Below are 20788 nucleotides of genomic sequence, written 5' to 3'. Positions count from 1 at the left end.
AGTTTTCCCAACACCATTTGTTGAAGATGCTATCCTTCCTCCATTGCATGCTTTTAGCCCTTTATCAAATATAAGATAGTTGTAACTTTGTGGATTAGTCTCTGTGTCCTCTATTCTATACCATTGGTCCACCTGCCTGTTTTGGTACCAGTACCATGCTGTTTTTGTCACTATTGCTCTGTAATATAGTTTGAAATCTGGTATCGCTATACCGCCTGATTCACACTTCCTGCTTAGAATTGCTTTTGCTATTCTGGGTCTTTTATTTTTCCATATGAATTTCATGATTGCTTTATCTATTTCTACAAGAAATGCCGTTGGGATTTTGATTGGCATTGCATTAAACCTATAGAGAACTTTTGGTAATATCGCCATTTTGATAATGTTAGTTCTGCCTATCCATGAACAGGGTATATTTTTCCATCTTCTAAGATCTTCTTCTACTTCTCTCTTTAGGGTTCTGTAGTTTTCATTGTATAAATCTTTCACCTCTTTTGTTAGGTTTATTCCCAAGTATTTTATTTTTTTGGAGGATATTGTGAATGGAGTGTTTTTCCTCATTTCCGTTTCAGAAGTTTTGTCGCTGATATACAGAAATGCCTTTGATTTATGCATGTTGATTTTATATCCTGCCACTTTGCTGAATTCATTTATTAGTTCTAGTAGTTTCTTTGTAGACCCTTTTGGGTCTTCTAGGTATAGAATCATGTCATCTGCAAATAGTGATAATTTAAGTTCTTCTTTTCCTATTTTTATGCCTTTAATTTCTTTCGTCTGTCTAATTGCTCTGGCCAGTGTTTCGAGAAGTATATTGAATAGAAGTGGTGATAGAGGGCATCCCTGTCTTGTTCCAGTATTTAGAGGGAATGCCTTTAACTTTTGTCCATTCAGAATGATGCTAGCCTGAGGCTTAGCATTAATAGCTTTTACAATGTCAAGGTAAGTTCCTGTTATCCCTAGTTTTTCTAATGTTTTGAACATAAAGGGATGCTGTACTTTGTGGAATGCTTTTTCTGCGTCTATTGAGATGATCATATGGTTCTTATCTTTAAGTCTATTGATGTGGTGAATAACATTTATTGATTTCCGTATATTGAACCATCCTTGCATCCCAGGGATGAATCCTACTTGATCATGGTGCACAATTTTTTTGATGTGTTTTTGTATTCGATTCGCCAGGATTTTATTGAGGATTTTTGCATCTAGTTTCATTAGAGATATTGGTCTGTAGTTTTCTTTCTTTGAGGTGTCTTTGTCTGGTTTCAGAATCAGGGTGATGTTGGCCTCATAGAATGAATTTGGAAGAGCTCCCTCTTTTTCTATTTCCTGAAATAACTTGAAAAGTATTGGTATTAATTCTTCTTTAAAGGTTTTGTAAAACTCTGCTGTATACCCATCCGGTCCTGGGCTTTTCTTGGTTGGTAGTCTTTTGATGGCTTCTTCAATTTCATCCATTGATATTGGTCTGTTCAAATTGTGTGTATCCTCCTGACTCAGTCTGGGCAAATCATATGACTTAAGAAATTTATCGATGTCTTCACTATCTTCTATTTTATTGGAATATAGGTTTTCAAAATAATTTCTAACTGTCTTCTGTATTTCTGTAGCAGTGTTTGAAATACGTTGTTCCATGACCTTCTTGCTTTCAGTGTCTGTGATAAAAAATCCGTTCTTAACCTTATTGGTTTACCCCTGAATGTAATCTGTCTCCTTTCTCTTGTAGCTTTTAATATTTTCTCTTTGTTCTGTATATTGGATATCTTCATAACAATGTGTCTTGGCGTTGGTCTACTGTGATTTTGTGTGCTCGGTGTCCTGTATGCATCTTCAATTTGTATATCTGTTTCCTTTTTTATTTCTGGAAAGTTTTCTGTAATTATCTAATTCAGCAGGTTACTCATTCCCTTGATTTGAATCTCTGTACCTTCTTCTATCCCGATGACTCGTAAGTTTGGATTTTTTATGTTATCCCATAACTCTTGGATGTTTTTCTCATGATTTTTTACCAGCCTTTCTGAGTTGGCTAGACTGTTTTCAAGATGATATATTTTGCCTTCATTATCTGACATTCTGGCTTCTACTTTCTCCACTCTGTTAGTGATACTCTCAATTGAGTTTTTAATTTGGTTTATCGTTTCCTTCATTTCTAGAATTATTGTTTGATTATTTTTTATAATCTCTATCTCCTGATAAAGATGCTTAACTTCTTCTTTTATCTGTTTATGTAATTCATTCTCAATGTGTTCTTTCACTGCTTGAATTTGCTGTCTTGTATCCTCTTTAAGGTTCCATTCCATCTGTCTAAGGTGTTCCTTGAGTTCTTTATATGACCATTTTTCTGATGACTCTAGGTCCTTCTGAATATTTAGGCTGTCCTGCATTGTTTGTACTCCTTTTCTTCCTTGTTTTTTGAAGCTGCTCATGTTGCTTCTTGTTCTGTTTGACTGATGAGTTACTGTTTACTCCTATAAATTTATTAGATGCTTGGGAGGAAAGGTATTAGAAAGGAAGGGAAGAATTCATTAAAGAGAATGAGAGTAAGCAGGTAGAATTCAAGGAAGGGGGGATAAGATAATTGAAAAGAAATGAAAAGACAAAAGAAGAAAAAAAAGATGAAATAAAAAAAGAAGAAAAAAAATTAAAAAAATAATAAAAACAAAATTAAAATTAAAATTAGAAGAAAAAAATTTAAAAAAAATTGTAAAAAAAATTTAAAAAAACAACAAGAAAGAAAAAAGAAAATGAAAGAAAAACCCATATCAAAAAAAAAAGAGAGAAAAGAAAAAAAAAAACTAATAAATGCAGTCTTAGAGTTTGATTAACTTCTCTTCCAGTAGGTGGCGCTGTGCCCACCAGGTCAAGTTTCTCCTGTCAATACGCGGGAACCAATCACTGTGCAGCAGCTTCTCCCAGACTGGGCGAGTCTCCAATCCTGAGTGCCTAGGGCCTCCTCTTGTGTCTAGTCACTTCCCACTTTTCCTCTAGCCAGGCCCCTCTCGCGGGTGCTGCTCACCACAATACTGGCTACACGCCAGGTCTGCTGCTCCCGGGAGCCCTGTTTTCATGAACGACTGGGCACACTCTCCCAGTTTTCCATTCCCTCAGACCCTAAGTTTGTAGAGCTTGGGGCTGAGAATCCTCAGCGAATTTTACTTGCCCTCCGGTAGCCACGCCCCGGGTAGCTGGCAAGAGACCTCAGCTGTCAGCAGTGGTGGAAGCGGTAGTTCCGCGCCGCGGATCCCGCGCCACCTCTGATTCCCTCGGTCTGGCTATCGTGCTCATGGGAGAGCTGGGAGGGGCCCTTATGGGAGAGCTGGGATGGGCCCTAAGGTTTCCCCGATGTGTGGAGAGGGAAGGCTAGGAAATTACACACCTGTAGCGCAGGTTTCAATGAAGTTATCTCCTCTGATGATGTCAGTTCTCTGCCATGGTGGTATCTCTTGCAAATGGCGACAGTTTGTTTCCCTGTGCCGGGCGACCAATGCAACGGGTGGGTCCTTACTGTCTCTCCCAAGCCCGATTTCAAACCTGTGGCCACTACCTATGAAGGCTCGGTAGGCATTTACCTCCGTAGAATGAGAAGGGCTGACCAGTTGTTTCAGCGGGATGGATTAGTGCTGAGTCACAGCTGTTTGTCTGTAGGAAGCAGGCGAACGGGAGCTTGAATTCAGCCGATCGGGGCTCAGTGTGTGTTCTGAGAGGCCCAGACTGTTCGCCCCAGTTCCATGTCAGCTCAGCATTGCCTAGTGATCCTGAGCAAACAGATTTAGGTTGTTTACGACTCCCTATGCCTGCACAGCTGAAGAGGTCAGAGACTTGATCTCTCTGCGCCCACCGCCATGTTGGAATCAAAATTGAATTCTTTTCTATAGTGACCTTTCACAAGAGAAGTTTTGTGACTTTCTGTAAATGATGCACTTAGACTATACATTTAGAAAATAGCCTCACATTCCATTGCTTATAAAGATTGAAGGGTGATATAGTCAACTACTTAAAATAAAAGTTCCCCATCTTTAATACACTTTCATGTACTTGCAGTAGTTGTAATAGAAGCCATACCAACAAATTCTGATTCATATTATAATAGTCTGCTTAAAACCATTCTGCATCAGTTGTAATAAACATAAGAAATATAAAAATACTTTCTTAATCAATGGATTAAAATTAAAGGGAAATGGATTGAATGTAATAATGTATTCATAGTTAAGAATTCAAAAGCAGAATTTAACAAAGATTCATTTTAGCTAATTTTAAAAAGTAACCATTTTTATACTGGTCTCTGATTTTCCTCAACTCAAATACCCATGTACTAGCAAACCAAAAGTTTAATTAACTGCATCAACTTCTAAATAGAAATATGTAGCATTCTCAGGAGTCAGACTACCTGGTTGCTCCTTGAGCTTTTATTTTTTTATTTTTTTTTTCTTTTTAATAAAGAGGGAGCCAAACTTCTTCATCAGAATTAGTTGACTGATTTTGCAACCTTCCATTTCAAGGAAGAAGGATAATTGGGCTGTTCCCCTAGAGTGACTTCATCACTTCACTCATGTCTAAAGTATTTTTATACCTTGGCAGTTGTCCAGAAACTTAACAGTAGGGATACTGACAAAACTCATGGTGCATTTAGCACTGCTTGGATCCATTGAAACCTTTAAAGCTCAACAAGAGGGTCTGTGGAGCATGTGGTGAGGGAGAAAAAAAAAAAAAGTGGTGTTTTGGTTTATCCAGCCTCTAAATGGTTCCTATGCTCTGGTTTCAATAAGATCATGAATATTTTTCCCAAACTTTGAAGTATTTTAGAAGTGTATGTTATGCAAAGTAACAGTGTAAATTTCTAAATCATCACTATGGAAAATAGTAAATTAAAATTGTATTATTTTGACAAAATACAGGGAAAGATATTTGAAATTGCATTAAAAATGGACACAGATAACTGGGCACTGAGGTGCATCCCTGTAATCCCATTGATTCCGAAGGCCAAAAAAGGATCACAAGTTTGAGCCAGTCTTAGCAATTTAGAGAGACCCTAAGCAACTTAGTGAGATCTTCTCTCTCTCTCTCTCTCTCTCTCTCTCTCTCTCTATATATATATATATATATATATATATATATATATATATATTACCACAAATGCTGATTGTTTGTTGGTAAAGAACCCCTTATTTCAGTTTCCAGCATATAAAAAAATAAAATTCGCCAACACAATTAAGTGGTTTTGATATAAGGATTTTAAACCTGTGGTGACCATACAAAGTATATGTATTCTTCCACAAAATGGTGACCAATAGCATTATAAAATATGTTAGAAATTATTCTATAATATTTTAGGATATATAAACAAGATACAAAATAATAAATTATTGTATAATTAAAAAATATGCATTATAAGCAAGGAAAATAAAGAATCTAGTGTCACAGACATAGTGAGTGGATGAAGAAATATTTAAACTGAAGTAGTCTGATTCAAGATTAATTTTTATATTATACCACCTTGCCTTTCTTTTCTAATTTATTAAGCTGTTTATTAACAATATGTTTTATATTTTTAAGAAAATTACAAATGAATATTTAACTTGGTGATTACAGTGGTCCATATATACATATTAAACTTATTTTTAAACTATTCCATATCATCTTAAAGAGGAGATGTATGGCCAAATTACACTTGTTTATTCTTTTCATGTTTTTTTTTTTTTTGAATTGGTGTGAATATACTTTATATACAGAGATATGAAAAATTGTGTTCTATATGTGTAATAAGAATTGTGATACATTCCATTTTCATGTATTTAAAAAATTAAAAAATTAAAAAGGATATATATAAAACAAGTTATGTACATAGCATTTACATTGCATTAGATCTTTTAAATAAGAGAAAAATTATATAAGTGGAAGAAACGATTTATAGTAGAGGGGATGGAGAGAGAGAAGGGGAGGGGAGGGGAGGGGAGGGTTGAGGGGACAGTGGAGAATGGGATAGACAGCAGAATACATCAGTCACTAGAAAGGCAATTTGTAAATCAATGGAAATGTAACTGATGTGACACAGCAATCTGTATACGGGGTAAAAATGGGAGTTCATAACCAACTTGAATCAATCTGTGAAATATGGTATATTAAGAACTATGTAATGTTTTGAACAACCAACAATAAAAAAAAAATTATCTTTTCATGTTTTCTTGCTAAGACTTTTCTCTATGTGATTAATGAAACCTTCCTGAAGTCTGGATTTAGATGGACCAAGAAACAAATAACAACAACAACAACAACAAAATGCATAGTTGATAGTGTTAGAAAGATACTTTTCTTTCTTTCTTTTTTTTTTTACAAAAAAGGTACTTTAAAGAGTTTAAATTTCTAGACCCATAAGTTAAAATGTTTGTAGCAAGTATAATTCTACATTTAAATAAACTTTGTTGAGCGCATTCAATGACTCAGTTTTAAAATTAAGAGTTATTTTGCAAAATGTACTGCTTTAGTGGGCAAATGGAAGTGGTTTTCCAAATAGAGACCCATTTAATTCAGACAGCCAATATATATCTGTCTATATTCATTTTATTAAGATGGTTTTAACTTGAAAAATTCACACAGTGCTATAGGCCCATTTCAAGATCTTCTGTAGTTTCTCATTTGTCATTAGGGTCTACATCTCTAATAGGATAATTTAATGTACTATAATTTGTGTTAACTACAAAGATTTTTATTTGTGCTATTTTTTTCCCAAATCTTAGGAAATTCATGTGGATAACAGACTGTAGAGTTATTGTTCTTATATACCTGGTATTTGCTGTCACCTGTGGCAGTAAAAACCTGAAAGCTGTCATTAAAAGATTATGAATTGGTTTTAATAACCATATTGGAACTACCATAAGCCACAAAAAATCAATTAGAATAATGATAAAAATGTGTCTTCAAAATAGTTATTAAATGACAGTGACCTTCTCTTGGAAGTTGGAAAAAAAGTCACTTATACCCCAAAATAATAGCTTCCAGAAATACTATGTATGCCAGCTTTAAAATGGTTTGATACTTGGAGAATATATCAGTTGTTTAAGATTAAGATAGAAATAATACATGTATTTATATAAAGGGATTCAGTTTTCCATACTAAACAAAACTAAAAATGTTATTCCAAATATCTGTTCTTATATAGTAATGTAACAATAGTTGTATATTAATTGTATATTTTTAGAATCTTTAAAGTTGATCAAATTTATACTAATATGTAGTCATATTAGTATTAATTATAATTTGGAAGTTCTGAAGAATAAATTAGAAATTATTTTACTTGGAGTTTTTAATTATGGATCATATTTGAATTTTTTACACCTGTCTGCTGGATTAAGGCAAATCACTGAGTTTCTTTGAACATAAAATTTTAACTGCCACATTTAGAGACAATATGGATATTTCTAACTATTAAAATGTACTTTTTGATCTAAATATATCAATAAGAAAAAATTGGCAGAATAATTTTTTTTAAAAATCACTCATTTACAGGCATACCTCAGATATATTGTTAACACAGTTCCAGACGATTGCAATAAAGCTAATACTGCAATAAAACAAGTCACATAGTGTTTTGCTTTCTTGCACATATAAAAGTTATGTGTACCTTATATTTTAGTCTAAAAGCTTAAAATAGCTTGAGGTCTACAAAACATACATATGTACATAATTTAAAACTAGCTTATTGATAAAACATGTTAATCACCTGAGCCTTCAGTGGATAGTAATCTTTTGCATGTTGGAGGGTCCTGCCTCAGTGTTGATGGCTGCTGATTGATTAGGTTGGTGGTTGCTTGGTTGCCAAACAAAGAAATTTAAAGCATTGACTGACTTGTTCTTTCTCTGTAGCATGCAATGCTGTTTGATAAAATTCTATCCACAGTAAAGTTTCCATAAAAAATGCATTCATCTTTTCAAACCCTGCATTTGCAGTATCTAGTAAGAATGTCATAGTCTAAATCCTTTGTTGTCCTGTCAGTGATGCTCTCAGAATCTTCATAAGTAGATTTTCATCCCAAGAACAACATTATTTTCTCATCAGTCAGATGCAATTCCTCATCTGTTAGTTCTATCTTGATATTATAGCACTTCAGTCACTTTCTCAGGATCTACTTCTTATTCTATATCTCTTGTTATTTCTACCATGTCTTCAATGACTTCCTCCAATGAGGTATTGAACTCATCAAAACCATCAATGAAGTTTGGAATAAACTTCTTCCAAACTGTTGTTATGGTTGATATTTTAACTCTCTACCATGGATCACAATGCATTTAATGGTGTCAAGAATTACAACTCCATTCTAAAACATTTTCAGTTTACTCTGCTCAGATCCAGCAGAGGAATCACTGTCTATGACAGCCAAAACCTTTAAATTTCTTAAATAACAGTACTTGAAATTTACATTTACTACTTGATCCATTAGCTGCAGTTGGATTTTGTCAGCATGCATGGAAACTATATTAGTCTCATGGTTCATCTCCTTCAGGTTTTGTGTGATCAGATGGATTGTTAATGAGCAGTAATATTTTGAAAGTACTAGGTTTTATCCCTGAACAGTGGCTCTCAATAGTGGGCACAAAATAGTCAGCAAATCATATTGCAAACAGATTTATGGGCATCCAGGTTTTATTCTTCCATTTAGAGATAAGAGGTAGAGTAAATTTAGTGTAACTCTTAAGGGCTCTACAACTTCATGAATGGTAAATGAGCCTTGACTTAACTTAAAACCACCAGCTGCATTAGCCCTTGCAGAAAAGTATATATATATACATACATACATACATATATATATATATAACAGTACTTGAATATATCTTTTTTTTTGGTGGTGGTAGTGGGGGGGTGGTACCAGGAAATGAACTCAGGGGCACTCAACCAATGAGCCACATCCCCTGTCATATTTTGTATTTTATTTAGAGACAGGGTCTCACTGAATTGTTAAGTGTCTCACAGTTGCTGAGGCTGGCTTTGAATTCACAATGCTCCTGGCTCAGCCTCCGGAGTCACTGAGAATACAGGTGTGTGCTACCTTGCCCGGCTCAGCCTATTTTGAAGCTTTAAAGCTAGTTATTGATTTTTCCTCTCTAACTGTGAAAGTCCTGAATGGCATAATCTTCCAACAGAAGGCTGTTTCATCTACATTAGATATCTGTTGTTTACTATAGCCACCTTTCTCAACTTGCTAGATCTTCTTGGTTAAAATGCTACAGATTCTACATTGGCATTTGCTGCTTCAAGTTCTGTTTTTATATCACGGAGATGGCTTCTTGCCTTAAACCTTATAAACCAACCTCTGCTAGCTGCAAAGTTTTCTTCTGTAGCTTCCTTACCCCTCTCAGAAGTGATGAGAATTAGGCCCTTCTTTTGATTTGGCTTTGATGTAAGGCTATAGTATGGCTGGTTTGAGTTCCTGTTCATGTCACTCAAATTTTGTCTATATCAGAAGTAAGGCTGTTTCATTATTTTTTTCCTTTTAAAATTGTAATTATTAATACATATTAATTGTAAAAATTACTGGGTTTGACTGTCACATTTTCATATATGGTTTCTTGTCATTTCTGTATTCAATGAAGTAGCACTTTTAATTTCCTTCAAGAATCTTTGCATTCATAACCTGACTAACTCTCCCATGCAAAAGGCCTGGTTTTCAGCCTGTCTAGGCTGTTTGACATGCATTATTTATTAGGATTAATCGTTTTTTAAATTTTGAATCAAAGTGAAAGATGTGCAATTATTCCCCTTGCCTGAACACTTACAGCATTATTAATTGGCTTAATTTTCGATATTGTTGTATCTTGGGGAAGACACTTGAGGAAAGGGAGAAAGCTGGGGAGAAATAGGTCAGTGGAGAAATTAGAACACACACACATTGCTAATTAAGTGGCCATCTTACATGGGCAATGTTCATGGCATCCTGAAACAATTAAAACAGCAATATTAAAGACCACTGGTCACTAACAATAATAACATATATAATAGCAATGAAAAAATATGAAATATTGAGAAAATTACCAAAAAATAACATAGAAATACAAAGGGAGCATATGATGTTAGAAAAATGGCACCGACAGATTGTTTGACAGAGTGTTCACACTCATCTATGTATTATAAATGCAACATCTATAAAGCACAATGAAGTGAAGCACAATAAAATTAAGTAAAAATACTGGTATATGAAAAATTGACATTCAAAAATATGTATTTGAGAATAAGAATATAAAAATAAATACCATGGAAATACCAATTTTAAAGTAACATTGGCTTTATTACATCTGACAAAGTGGACTTGAGAGCAAACAAAGTTTCTGGTCAAAAAGAAGGACAGTACATAATGATAAAAGGATTAATGCACTAGTAAGACTTAGCAAACTTATCTTCTTTTTCTAAATTATAAATTAGCTAGGTTAAGAATTCTAAGCTAAGGATTTTACCTCCATTGCTTTAAAAACACCTTCATGCTCTCTTCTAGTCTGCATTATTTCTCACAAGAGTTTGGAAGTCATTCTTATCCCTAGTCCCTATATATAGGTGGCTTATATCTCCAGCAGCTTTCACAGTTCTCTTTCTTATAGTTTGTTTTCAGTAATTGCTACAATGTGCCTAGGGGTCATTTTATCATATTTAATATGCTTGGGATTTTTTCTGAAAATCTAGGATATGGAGCTTGGTGTGGTTTGTTTTTTAAGAAATTTTTAGATATTTTTCCTTCATGCATAATTTTTCTGCTTTTTTCACTTTTGTAATTGTACTATAATTACACTTGTTTTTGACTTCAAGTTTTTGATAACTGTAGAAATTCAGTAATCTTTTACTCTGAATTACTCATTCATAGCATTTTATTTTGATTGCTTTTTACAGTTTTACTTTTCTGCATATACATTGTCCCCATCTGTTCATTTCACTATTTCTAACTTTTCCTTTAGTTCATGATCAGTTAATTCCAATGTGTGGGTCATCAGTGGTGCTGTGTTTATATTTTTTGTTCAAGGGTTCAATTTTCTTGTTTTACACCTACATGCATTATTAAGTTTGGAATTTATGTGAGAATTTGTGAATAGAATAACAGTAGAATTAATATTTTGCCTTTGCCAGAAAAGCATGTTCCCTCTTAACATATCTTTAAAGCTAAAGTAAAGATCACCTACTTTTGTGGGAGTGGGCCATGCATTTAGATCATTGACCACACCTGTTATGCTGCTCCTGCATCTGCTATAGTCAATATCTTATTTTCTCAATGTGGATTTTTAAGTCAGGATGGGGTTATCTTCTACTTACCTTTAGATTGGTTGGTAGCATGGCCTCCAATTTCAAGTATTTTTACAATACATTAATAATTTGGTAATCCTTTCTGATTTTCAATCCCAACATCATTTACTTAACTTTTGGAAGACTGAAAAATGGGGAAAATTGAGGATTTGCATAAAGTTGTTGAAAAGTCCTAAAAGAAAAGGAAACCAAAACAACTTAAATCATCCTTATCTGTAACAGTCTCTGTATTAAAAAAAATAGTGGCTTCCAAAGTAAAGTGGCAATCACCATTTAAAACTATAGTTAGGTGAATATGAATTACAACTATTGCCCTAATATAAATATATGATGTAGAGTGAAATTGCAGCTTTACAAAATATCTTTTCTTTATAAAGTACAATACACCTGTACTTTTCTCCTGGAAAAATAGCAGTTAATATTTTTCAATGCTAAAGAAACAATCATTATTACCTGTTTTTCTTTGTTTTTTCTTGTTTTTATTGAAAATTCAGTTATTCTGTCTTTGTGCTGCCTTTTTTTCTAGTAAGCTCATTATATGTTTTTCTTGGACAATGTTTAGTTTCCTCAAATAAAATAATGAATTTTATATTTCATGAACCCTATAATTTTCATTTCAAAGACAATTTATTTGTAAAATTAATAATTCCAAGATATGAAAATGGTATTATTGTAATCAATCCCATCAGTCATTAGTTATTTTGTTTTATCCAACTTTTTGTTATTTCCAAGCATTATATTTTTATTATTGTCATATCCTCTAATGTATTTTGAAGAACCCCATGAGCTAGACAGTTGTAAAAAACAGTGTGATTATGATAGAGAAACAGAGCAGATACGTTTCCTCAGGACAAATAATATCAACAAAAGAACTTTGAGAACTTCAGTTCCTTGTATTTTTACTAAACAAAGAAAAAAAGACATAAATGTGATATAATGAAATAGATGTAAATATGGACATTGAAAAAATATTTTGCAATGTAAAAGATACTGGGTAAAATTTGGGAATTTTCAGCACACATTTATTAGGCAAAATTGATATATTTTGTATGTTCTGAATGCACAAAACTATGTTTTTGCAATTTATGATGAAATGGATTTTGGAAATAACCTGAAGTTATAGTTTAAGAAAATTGAGATCCAATTCCAACTCAATGCTGGTGAAGTGACCTAATTTCCATCCATTTAAAATATTGATGATAACATTATTTTTTTTAGTTTGTTTGATAAAATGTATAAAACTTATAAGCATTTCAACCAGTATATGACTATCTTTGTTAATATAAACAATTATATTAAGAAAGCTAGAGACATTTTCTTAATACATTAAAGAATACAAAATTTTAAAGGTACAATTTTCACCCTGGCATTGATTTCTTATCCACCTCTCAACTCTCCCATGACAATTCTAGAAATATTTAACCATTCCACAGAATTTTCATGTGGATTACTCATTAGGTGGTTTGATGCTTTTCTACTAACTGTATTCAGGTGGTGGAGTCTTATAGTTTGCTAAAAAATGATATGATGTTCATTTAAGAACATGTAATATCAGTAATCACCACAGGCATTTTGGACTTTCTACCTGAAATGGTAATTATTTATTGTTTCATCCACACACCTGATGCCTGTCTTCTACTCAGAAAAACTTAAATCTGGGAATGTTTTCAACAAGTGACTACAGAACTTTAAAAACAAAGAAAAGGGATTGCTGATCTTTCTATGAGTCAAGTTGTATGAAAGCTTCTTCCCCCACTCTTATTTGTCCAGGGGTTTTCTTTTATTAATCCTGCTTACAATGTGTGCACATGTGTTATCAAAACAGATGGCACTATTCATGAATACATCTATTAGCTAAACAAATCATTTTTCTCCTACTTCCACTAGAGAACAGTGAGGGAGGGTAATGATTCATTATACAAAGGAGTTAGGGAAGACCACAGGAATTAGAAAATGTGTGAGGATGCTATAATTTAGGAGAATAAGCAATGTTTAAAAAATAACTAAATGAATAATTAATACACTGATGTTGAAATAGTTGATATGGCAACATGGTTTTTATGTCACTCTGTTTATACTATAGAAAAAATTACAAAATCAAAACTTCATGTTCTTTGCTGCCATTTTGTCATATATCCAGAAAATTAATTACTATGGTCAAAGGCAGCAAGTGCCCATGATGTACATGTACTTGCCAAAGTAATTTTCATGATTCAGGTAATTTCTCATTAATCGGTTTCTACAAAGGGGAATTTAGAGACCATTTCTTTCTAACCTTCCCTTTAACCACATCTTGGAGCAATTCATCCTGCTTGAGTATTTCTGTACTAGGCAGCTCATTAATTTTCTTGACATTTTCTTTTATTGCTGAATTGCTTCCATAATTTAAACCAAAAAATATTTTTTTCAATTTTTCCAAAATACACTTCCCACCACTTCTTCATTTATTTCTAAACATCCGTCTTTCTATCTATAGATAAATTGTTAAGGTAAAATGTGTATCTCTATTGCCCTGTATTATATATCTGCATTTTTATGTTTTTGTCTATATCAATAGTTTATGTATATAGTATTGAGGCTGTAGGGTTGTCTACAGTAGAATTGACACACAGAAAAAGAAGGCCCATAAAGGACCACCCAACTGAATGAGTGACACTTGAGACTATTGATGGATTAAATATTGACAGTTTATGGTTGATACTTGGTAAGTTTATCATTGCTTAATTGTGGTAGATCACAAAATTTTCTGAAAATAATATGGGCAAAAAATCTTCATCATCAGGTGACTAAGAACAAGTCTAACAACTAAGTCTCTAAGAACAAAACAATAAAATCAATGATTTCTGTTAAGAAGAAAATTTTTGCATATGGTATGGACTTTGAGAGTTAAAGCTGATTTTACCTGTTAACAGTCAGTGTTTCCATAATGTCTGGGTGTCTTCCAGGTTCAGTTGGCTGGGTCTGCTGATATTAGGGGGTCTAAGTAGCAGAATTGCATCTGGAGACCATATGTATGCTTTCTTTCTTACAATTTTCACTTGGTTGTATTTATTGAATTTATAGAAGTATTGAGTGAGCCATGACAAGCATACTGCCAATGAAAGGTGCCATCATCCAGCTTGGCTGAAGTCAGCTGAGATCTAACATCTTACATGTAAATGGCTGGTAGGCAACAACTTTACATTTACAGTTGTGTGTGTGTGTGTGTGTGTGTCTTTGTTATGTGTGTGTGTGTGTGTGTAGTATACTAGATTTTGTTAGATGAAAAAACTTGTAGTTCTTAGTCTTTTTGTCATTTCATCTAATATGGAATGCATTCTATATCTCTATTGCATTTAGAAGTCCACTCAGGCTCTCTCTGCAAGTTTCTAAAATAAGGGTGCATCAGATATTTCCTTTGTACCAGGTTGTTCCAATTGTTTTCTGCAGCTATTTTTTTTTTCATTTCTAAATTTGCAAGAAAATTAGGGAGAGACTCACTGATCTGCATTCTTTTGCAAAAGGAGAAAATGAGAGTTGAATAAATAAATAAATAAATAAATAAATAAATAAATAAATAATCTATGATCTCCGGGTACAAATGATTTCATTATCAAATTAGAAGTTCTAAAAAACTAAATAGCAACTTTAAAATTATTTAGTCCTATTATTCCAAAACACTGTTCTTGTCAGTTTATGAAAAATGAGGTCTTCCTATCTGTTAACTTTTCATTACTTAACCATCATCTTTCATCAATGTTTTGTTCAAGATCCTCTCAATCAGCTCTTTTTTAAAATTTCTTTTCTTATATATTTTAATTAATTATACATGATAGCAGAATGCATTTTGACACTTTGTACAACAATAGAGCACAACTTCTCATTCCTCTGGCTATACATGATGCAGAGTCATACACCAGTCATGCATATATATATATATATATATATATACAGGGTAATAGAGTCAGTCTCATTCCACTATCCTTCCTACCTCCATACTCCCTCCTCTCCCCTCCCTCCACTCTGCCCAATCCAAAGTACCTTTATTCTTCCCTACACGCCCCCGCCTCCACCAAATATGGATCAGCTTCCACTTATCAGAGAAATATTCAACATTTGGTTTTTTGAGATTGGTTTATTTTGCTTAGTATGATATTCTCAAGTTTCATCCAATTACTGGAAAATGCCATGATTTCATTCTTCTTTAGGCTGAGTTATATTCCTGTGTGTGTGTGTGTGTGTGTGTGTGTGTGTATCACATTTTCTTTATCCATTCATCTGTTGAAGGGGATCTAGGTTGGTTCCATCGTTTAGTTATTGGGAATTGAGCTGCTATAAACATTGATGTGATGGTATCACAGTAGTATGATGGTTTTAAGTTCTTTGGGAATAAACTAAGGAATGGGAAAGCTTGGTCAAATGGTGGTTTCATTTCAAGTTTTCTGAGGAACCTCCATACTGCTTTCCAGAGTGTATCTTTTCCCCACATATTTGCCAACATTTATTGTTGCCTCTATTTTTGATGATTGCCATTCTGACTGAAGTGAGATGAAATCTTAGAGTAGTTTTGTTTTGCATATATCTAATTGCTAGAGATGCTGAACATTTTTTTCATATATTTGTAGATAAATTGTATATCTTCTTCTGTGAAGTGTCTACTCAGTTCCTTAGCCCATTTATTGATTGGGTTCTTTCTTTTCTTTTTTTGGTATTGTTTTTTTTTTTTTTTTGAGTCCTTTATATATCCTGGAGATTAAAACTCTATTTGAGGTGTGGGGCAAAGATTTTCTCCAATGCAATGAATTAAAATCTCCAGACCCCACCTAATTACTCTTGAAGATAAATGTAACACCGCAGATAATTCCAGCTAGTCTGTCTTTCCTAGTATCACCTCTTACCAGCTCTCTAACCTCTTTCCCTGGTTGAGCCCGCAACATGGAAGGCAACAGGCATGTACTGGAAGGAGTCTTCTTTTTGTTTACAAAAATGAAAGCAAAATGTAGGCCAGGTGAAGGCTATCTGGCAGCAAATCATAGAATTTTATCTAGCAAAACACAGAAACATCATAATAAGAAATACAGTCACTATGGAGCAGGTAACCACAATTATCCTGAAGAGGGCTTGAGCATAAAATTATTGCTATTTTGAATTTGCTCTACATCAGCTTTTATCTGTTATAGTTAAGGAAACTTTTTCCCTTTTTTAACTAAAATAAATAGCATTTAATAAGGTTTCTGGAAGACAATGTCTGTGACAAATGTTATGTGCCTGATGGCATGCCATTTCTCAGCATTCTTCTCTATATTTCTGTAATTTGTAGTAAAACAAAATTTTCTCTTTCATGATTTTTAAGTCTTTTATCTACTCATTGATCAGAATCTAGTTTACTAATTTTTCAGAGTATACCTGTAGGTCTAACTGTTATATTGACGTCATTTGATCATTTGACCTATAATACAGGATCTGTTTTAAATTTATCTTTAAAAATCCCAGTATGCATCTTTTATTGTTAATATGATTGGCTGCATATGAAATTTCTTTTAATTAAAAAATTCCAATCATGCTCCATTTTAAGTTACTTGAAATTTATGTAGATAATTTGGGTAGTTTAAAGTAAATACTCATTGTACAGCATATGTGATTATCACCTACATGGCATCCTACACATCGTTTAAGCCAAGAAATCAAGCAACTGCTTTTTGAGCATTCACAAGGTGCCTGTGAATGTGATAGGAACAGAAGATGTACTATTTGCACAATTCTCCCACCCTGGAGAGATTATAGACTGATGAGAATGACTGAAAGCAATAACTGTATCACAATGCTTATGTAGAACACATATATGTATAAAATATTCTGTTGGCACAGAATGGCTATATTTAATTTTGGCTGGGTATGAAAGGAAAGGTTTTATACAAAGCAACATAAACTTTTTTTTCCAGAAAAATTCAAAACCATTCTAAAATCTACAATTAACTTTTTGGTTTACTTTCAACTTGGATATTATAAAGTATTCTGTTTAACTAGAGGGATCCACTCTCTGAACAAGTCATATATTTTGTGTGTGTGCAAGTGTGTGTGTGTGTGCGTGTGTGTGTTCAGAAAATAAATAATGAAAACAGTAAATAAATAGAAAACCTGGTGTTTTCAGTTATGTTCATGATGTATCCAATAAAAACTACATCAAGGTGATCAGAGACTTTCTTGGTGTGTTTGTGAGTGATATATCAGAAGCCTTCCCTAATATGAATTCAGAACTCTTTCTCTCATTCTTCTGTACAAAATATTACCTTTCAAAGCTAACCAACACCTCATGAAATAACTGTAACCATCAGCCCAGAAGATTTTATAATTTTGCTAAAAGCAAAAAGATGGGTTCAAATAAATGGAGTTATATCTTTCTTGTTTTAATCAAATTTCAATAGATCAACAAAAAAATACACTTTAAAATGGTGCAATTTTTCTATGGTCTTTTATGTAATGACTTATTCTTATTGGATGGATACTATCAGATCTAATACAGCACCTAACAAAATAAGCATTATCTATATAGTTATATAAGCTTATATAGTTTCTGAAAAATAAGAAATTGGGTGTTTTAACCAATCTGCATTTTATGGTCGAAAATGCTAAGCTTGAGAGTTATACTCATGCATATAATTTTAAATCAAAATGTATAAGAAAAAAGCTTATACTTGAATTTCATGAGAAAACAACCTAACTTTTCAATTTGTTTTAAAAGTTATTTTTGTTTTTTTCATTACAATTTACATTTTTCTCAATTCCCTGAATATTTTATGTTTTTAAGGCACTGTTTTGTTTTATTTATATTGATGTTTCACTGTCACATTACAGAGGTTTTTGTAAATTTTGGCAGAAATTAATTGTTTGATTAGATTTAGGAATGAATCAACAGATGGACTACTACCTGCTCTTCATTCTTGAGAGAAAGTTGTCAACTGACATACTTCATTCTAGGATGAGTTGATAAAGAAACTTCTGTTGTATTGAGTGTTCTCAAATGCCAAAACTCAGATGATTAATTCTAGACTTTAATTTCAACTTTCTTACCACCCCTTGTCACATAATCACATTTGTTTATATCATTAACTAGGAAGCAGATGCTCGCCTTCCTTTTTGTCAGAAATGGTGGGATGTGTTGCCCAACATTCTGTCTTACTTAGCAGAGCACACTCTGTATCTTAGTCCAATGCCTTCCGGGATTCAGCATTGCAATATCAGTTCTTCCTCTCGCTTCACTTCTTTCTGTTAGTGTCCTGGAATATAGCTTTCCAGTGCTCTGCCTTATCAGCCAAGACAGTTACAACTATTCTTCTTCAAGTACTTGTTACAAACATTTTTTTCTGCTAATGGTTCCTCAGGGGTGTTCTCTTTATTGATATGGATTTATATGTATTTCACAATAATTTTGATGAGGCAAGCAGATAAACTCAGTTCAGACTCTTGGACTGGAGTCCCTGCTTGCCTACTTAATGCTTACTTTGGTCAGTCTGAATCCTTGGCAGCAGATGCTCTCTTATTTCTTTCTAAGAACGTCACAAAGTGTTTGGCTCAGAGTTGGCACTCAGTGATGCTAATTTGATGAATTTATGTGTTTGTATAAAAGTTTCTTAATTGACACTGTCCTTCAGATGGTGAAAGGAAGAAATTTTCTATTCATAGATGTTTTTACACATCTGTATTCTCTAATAAGAGGTCTAAGAAGATGCTACTGCACTGCTATAAGTTCATACTAATGTTCTTAAAGCAAATAACACACCATAGACTTTGTGAGAGTATAAATTATAAATATGAAAATCTGTAATTTGTAATGTGATTGACTTATTACATGTTTCCAAATTTGATACCATTCATCAGGAGGTAAATAGACATAGATGTCTAAACATGCTTTTGAGAAATTTAGAAGAAATTATATAATTTTATATGGAAAAAAACAGAAAAACAAATTTGAGACAAATACCATCATTAGTTCAAGTTATATTTGTATTTTAAAAAAGATTTTAGTACATTTTTCCTCTTTATATCCTAAATTCAAACCATAAATCAGAAGTGAATCAAGTCATTTTCTTTAAGAACATTTTTGAAAATTGATAATTTAACTGAATATAATTAATTTTGATGAAATATGTAAGAAGGAGACATGAATGTATTTATAGTCTAGAGAAAATTAATGTAAACATATATCAAAGACACCCCAGCATTTGCTATTCAAAAACATACTTCTTGTAATTCAAAAATGTTCATAGAAACATGAACTCATACAGCCTTGACTAGAATTAAACTGGACATAAAACTACAAAGTTGGACAACACACCTTAAGATAACTTGAAACTTATTAAAAATAAAACTAAAAAGCAAGTTTGAATTAAAACAAACCTCAAAAAATTTTATACAACATGGTTATGCTATATTGTATTTTCAATGGAGCTATGTTCCAGTCATGTAATCCGTTTTCTGGTTTCACTTTATGCTCTTTGTAAAGTAGCATATTCCTTCTTTCATTGATTTGATAAATATTTACTGAATGCCAAGGATGATTCAAAATTTTGGCCTTTGAAATGTATTAGGAAGCAGGAGAAAAAACCTGCACTATAAAGCCTAATACCAGTGTGGGATAGGTAGATAATAAGTTATGGCTACAATTATTACATAAATTGTACTACGTGTTGCTATATTGTATTTCTAAACAATACAGTTTTCTTTTATACACTTATTTTATCTATTTATTTTTATGTGGCACTGAGGATCGAACCCAGGGCCTCGCACATACTAGGTGAGCTCTCTACTGCTGAGCCACAACTCCAACCCCTAAACAATACAGTTTTGATCACAATTTTATTTAGTCATGGACACTATCTACACAGTGTTCAAATGATACCTGCTTCAAAATTTGTTGTTCATTGCACTGCTTTCTCCTACTATAAACCTTAACATTTCCTCTATTAAACTCCTTCCACTTTTTTAGAAAGCTGAGACTATTCATTTGTTTTTATTGGGAGAAATGAACTATTGTCACATACCCAACGGCTTAAACACTCAAACCTGCCCACCCAGGGACACCATTTGCTGGGTTACACACAACTCAAACACTCAGGGGTCACTCCAGGGGAACTTGACTGTGAAATAACCACACAAGAGACAGAAATACCTTTTTCTTTGGGGTTGCTGTGATGGCTCCTCTGACCTTAAGGGTATTTAGAGAGAGATAGAGACAGACACACACACACACAGAGAGAGAGAGAGAGAGAGAGAGAGAGAGAGAGAGAGAGAATATGCATGTGCTGACCCCTTTTATTGAGAAGCCATTCAAATGAGGCAAGGGGTCAGTTTCAAGGGGCTTAGTCTAGCTTCTTGGTGTCTGCTGCAAGGCCACACCCAAGGGCAGAGTAAGAGAAGGAGACACACAAAGGGTGTTTTCATGGAACATTCTATCCTAAACAGGGCAAGGGGTAATATTACAAAGGAACAGGTGAGCATAGTTCCACCCATGGGGATGTAGGAAGGCATGCCCAT

This window comes from Spermophilus citellus, assembly GCF_964194105.1.
Source record: "Spermophilus citellus genome assembly, chromosome: 10".
Classification (NCBI taxonomy): domain Eukaryota; kingdom Metazoa; phylum Chordata; class Mammalia; order Rodentia; family Sciuridae; genus Spermophilus; species Spermophilus citellus.
This window is presented reverse-complemented; position numbering follows the sequence as displayed.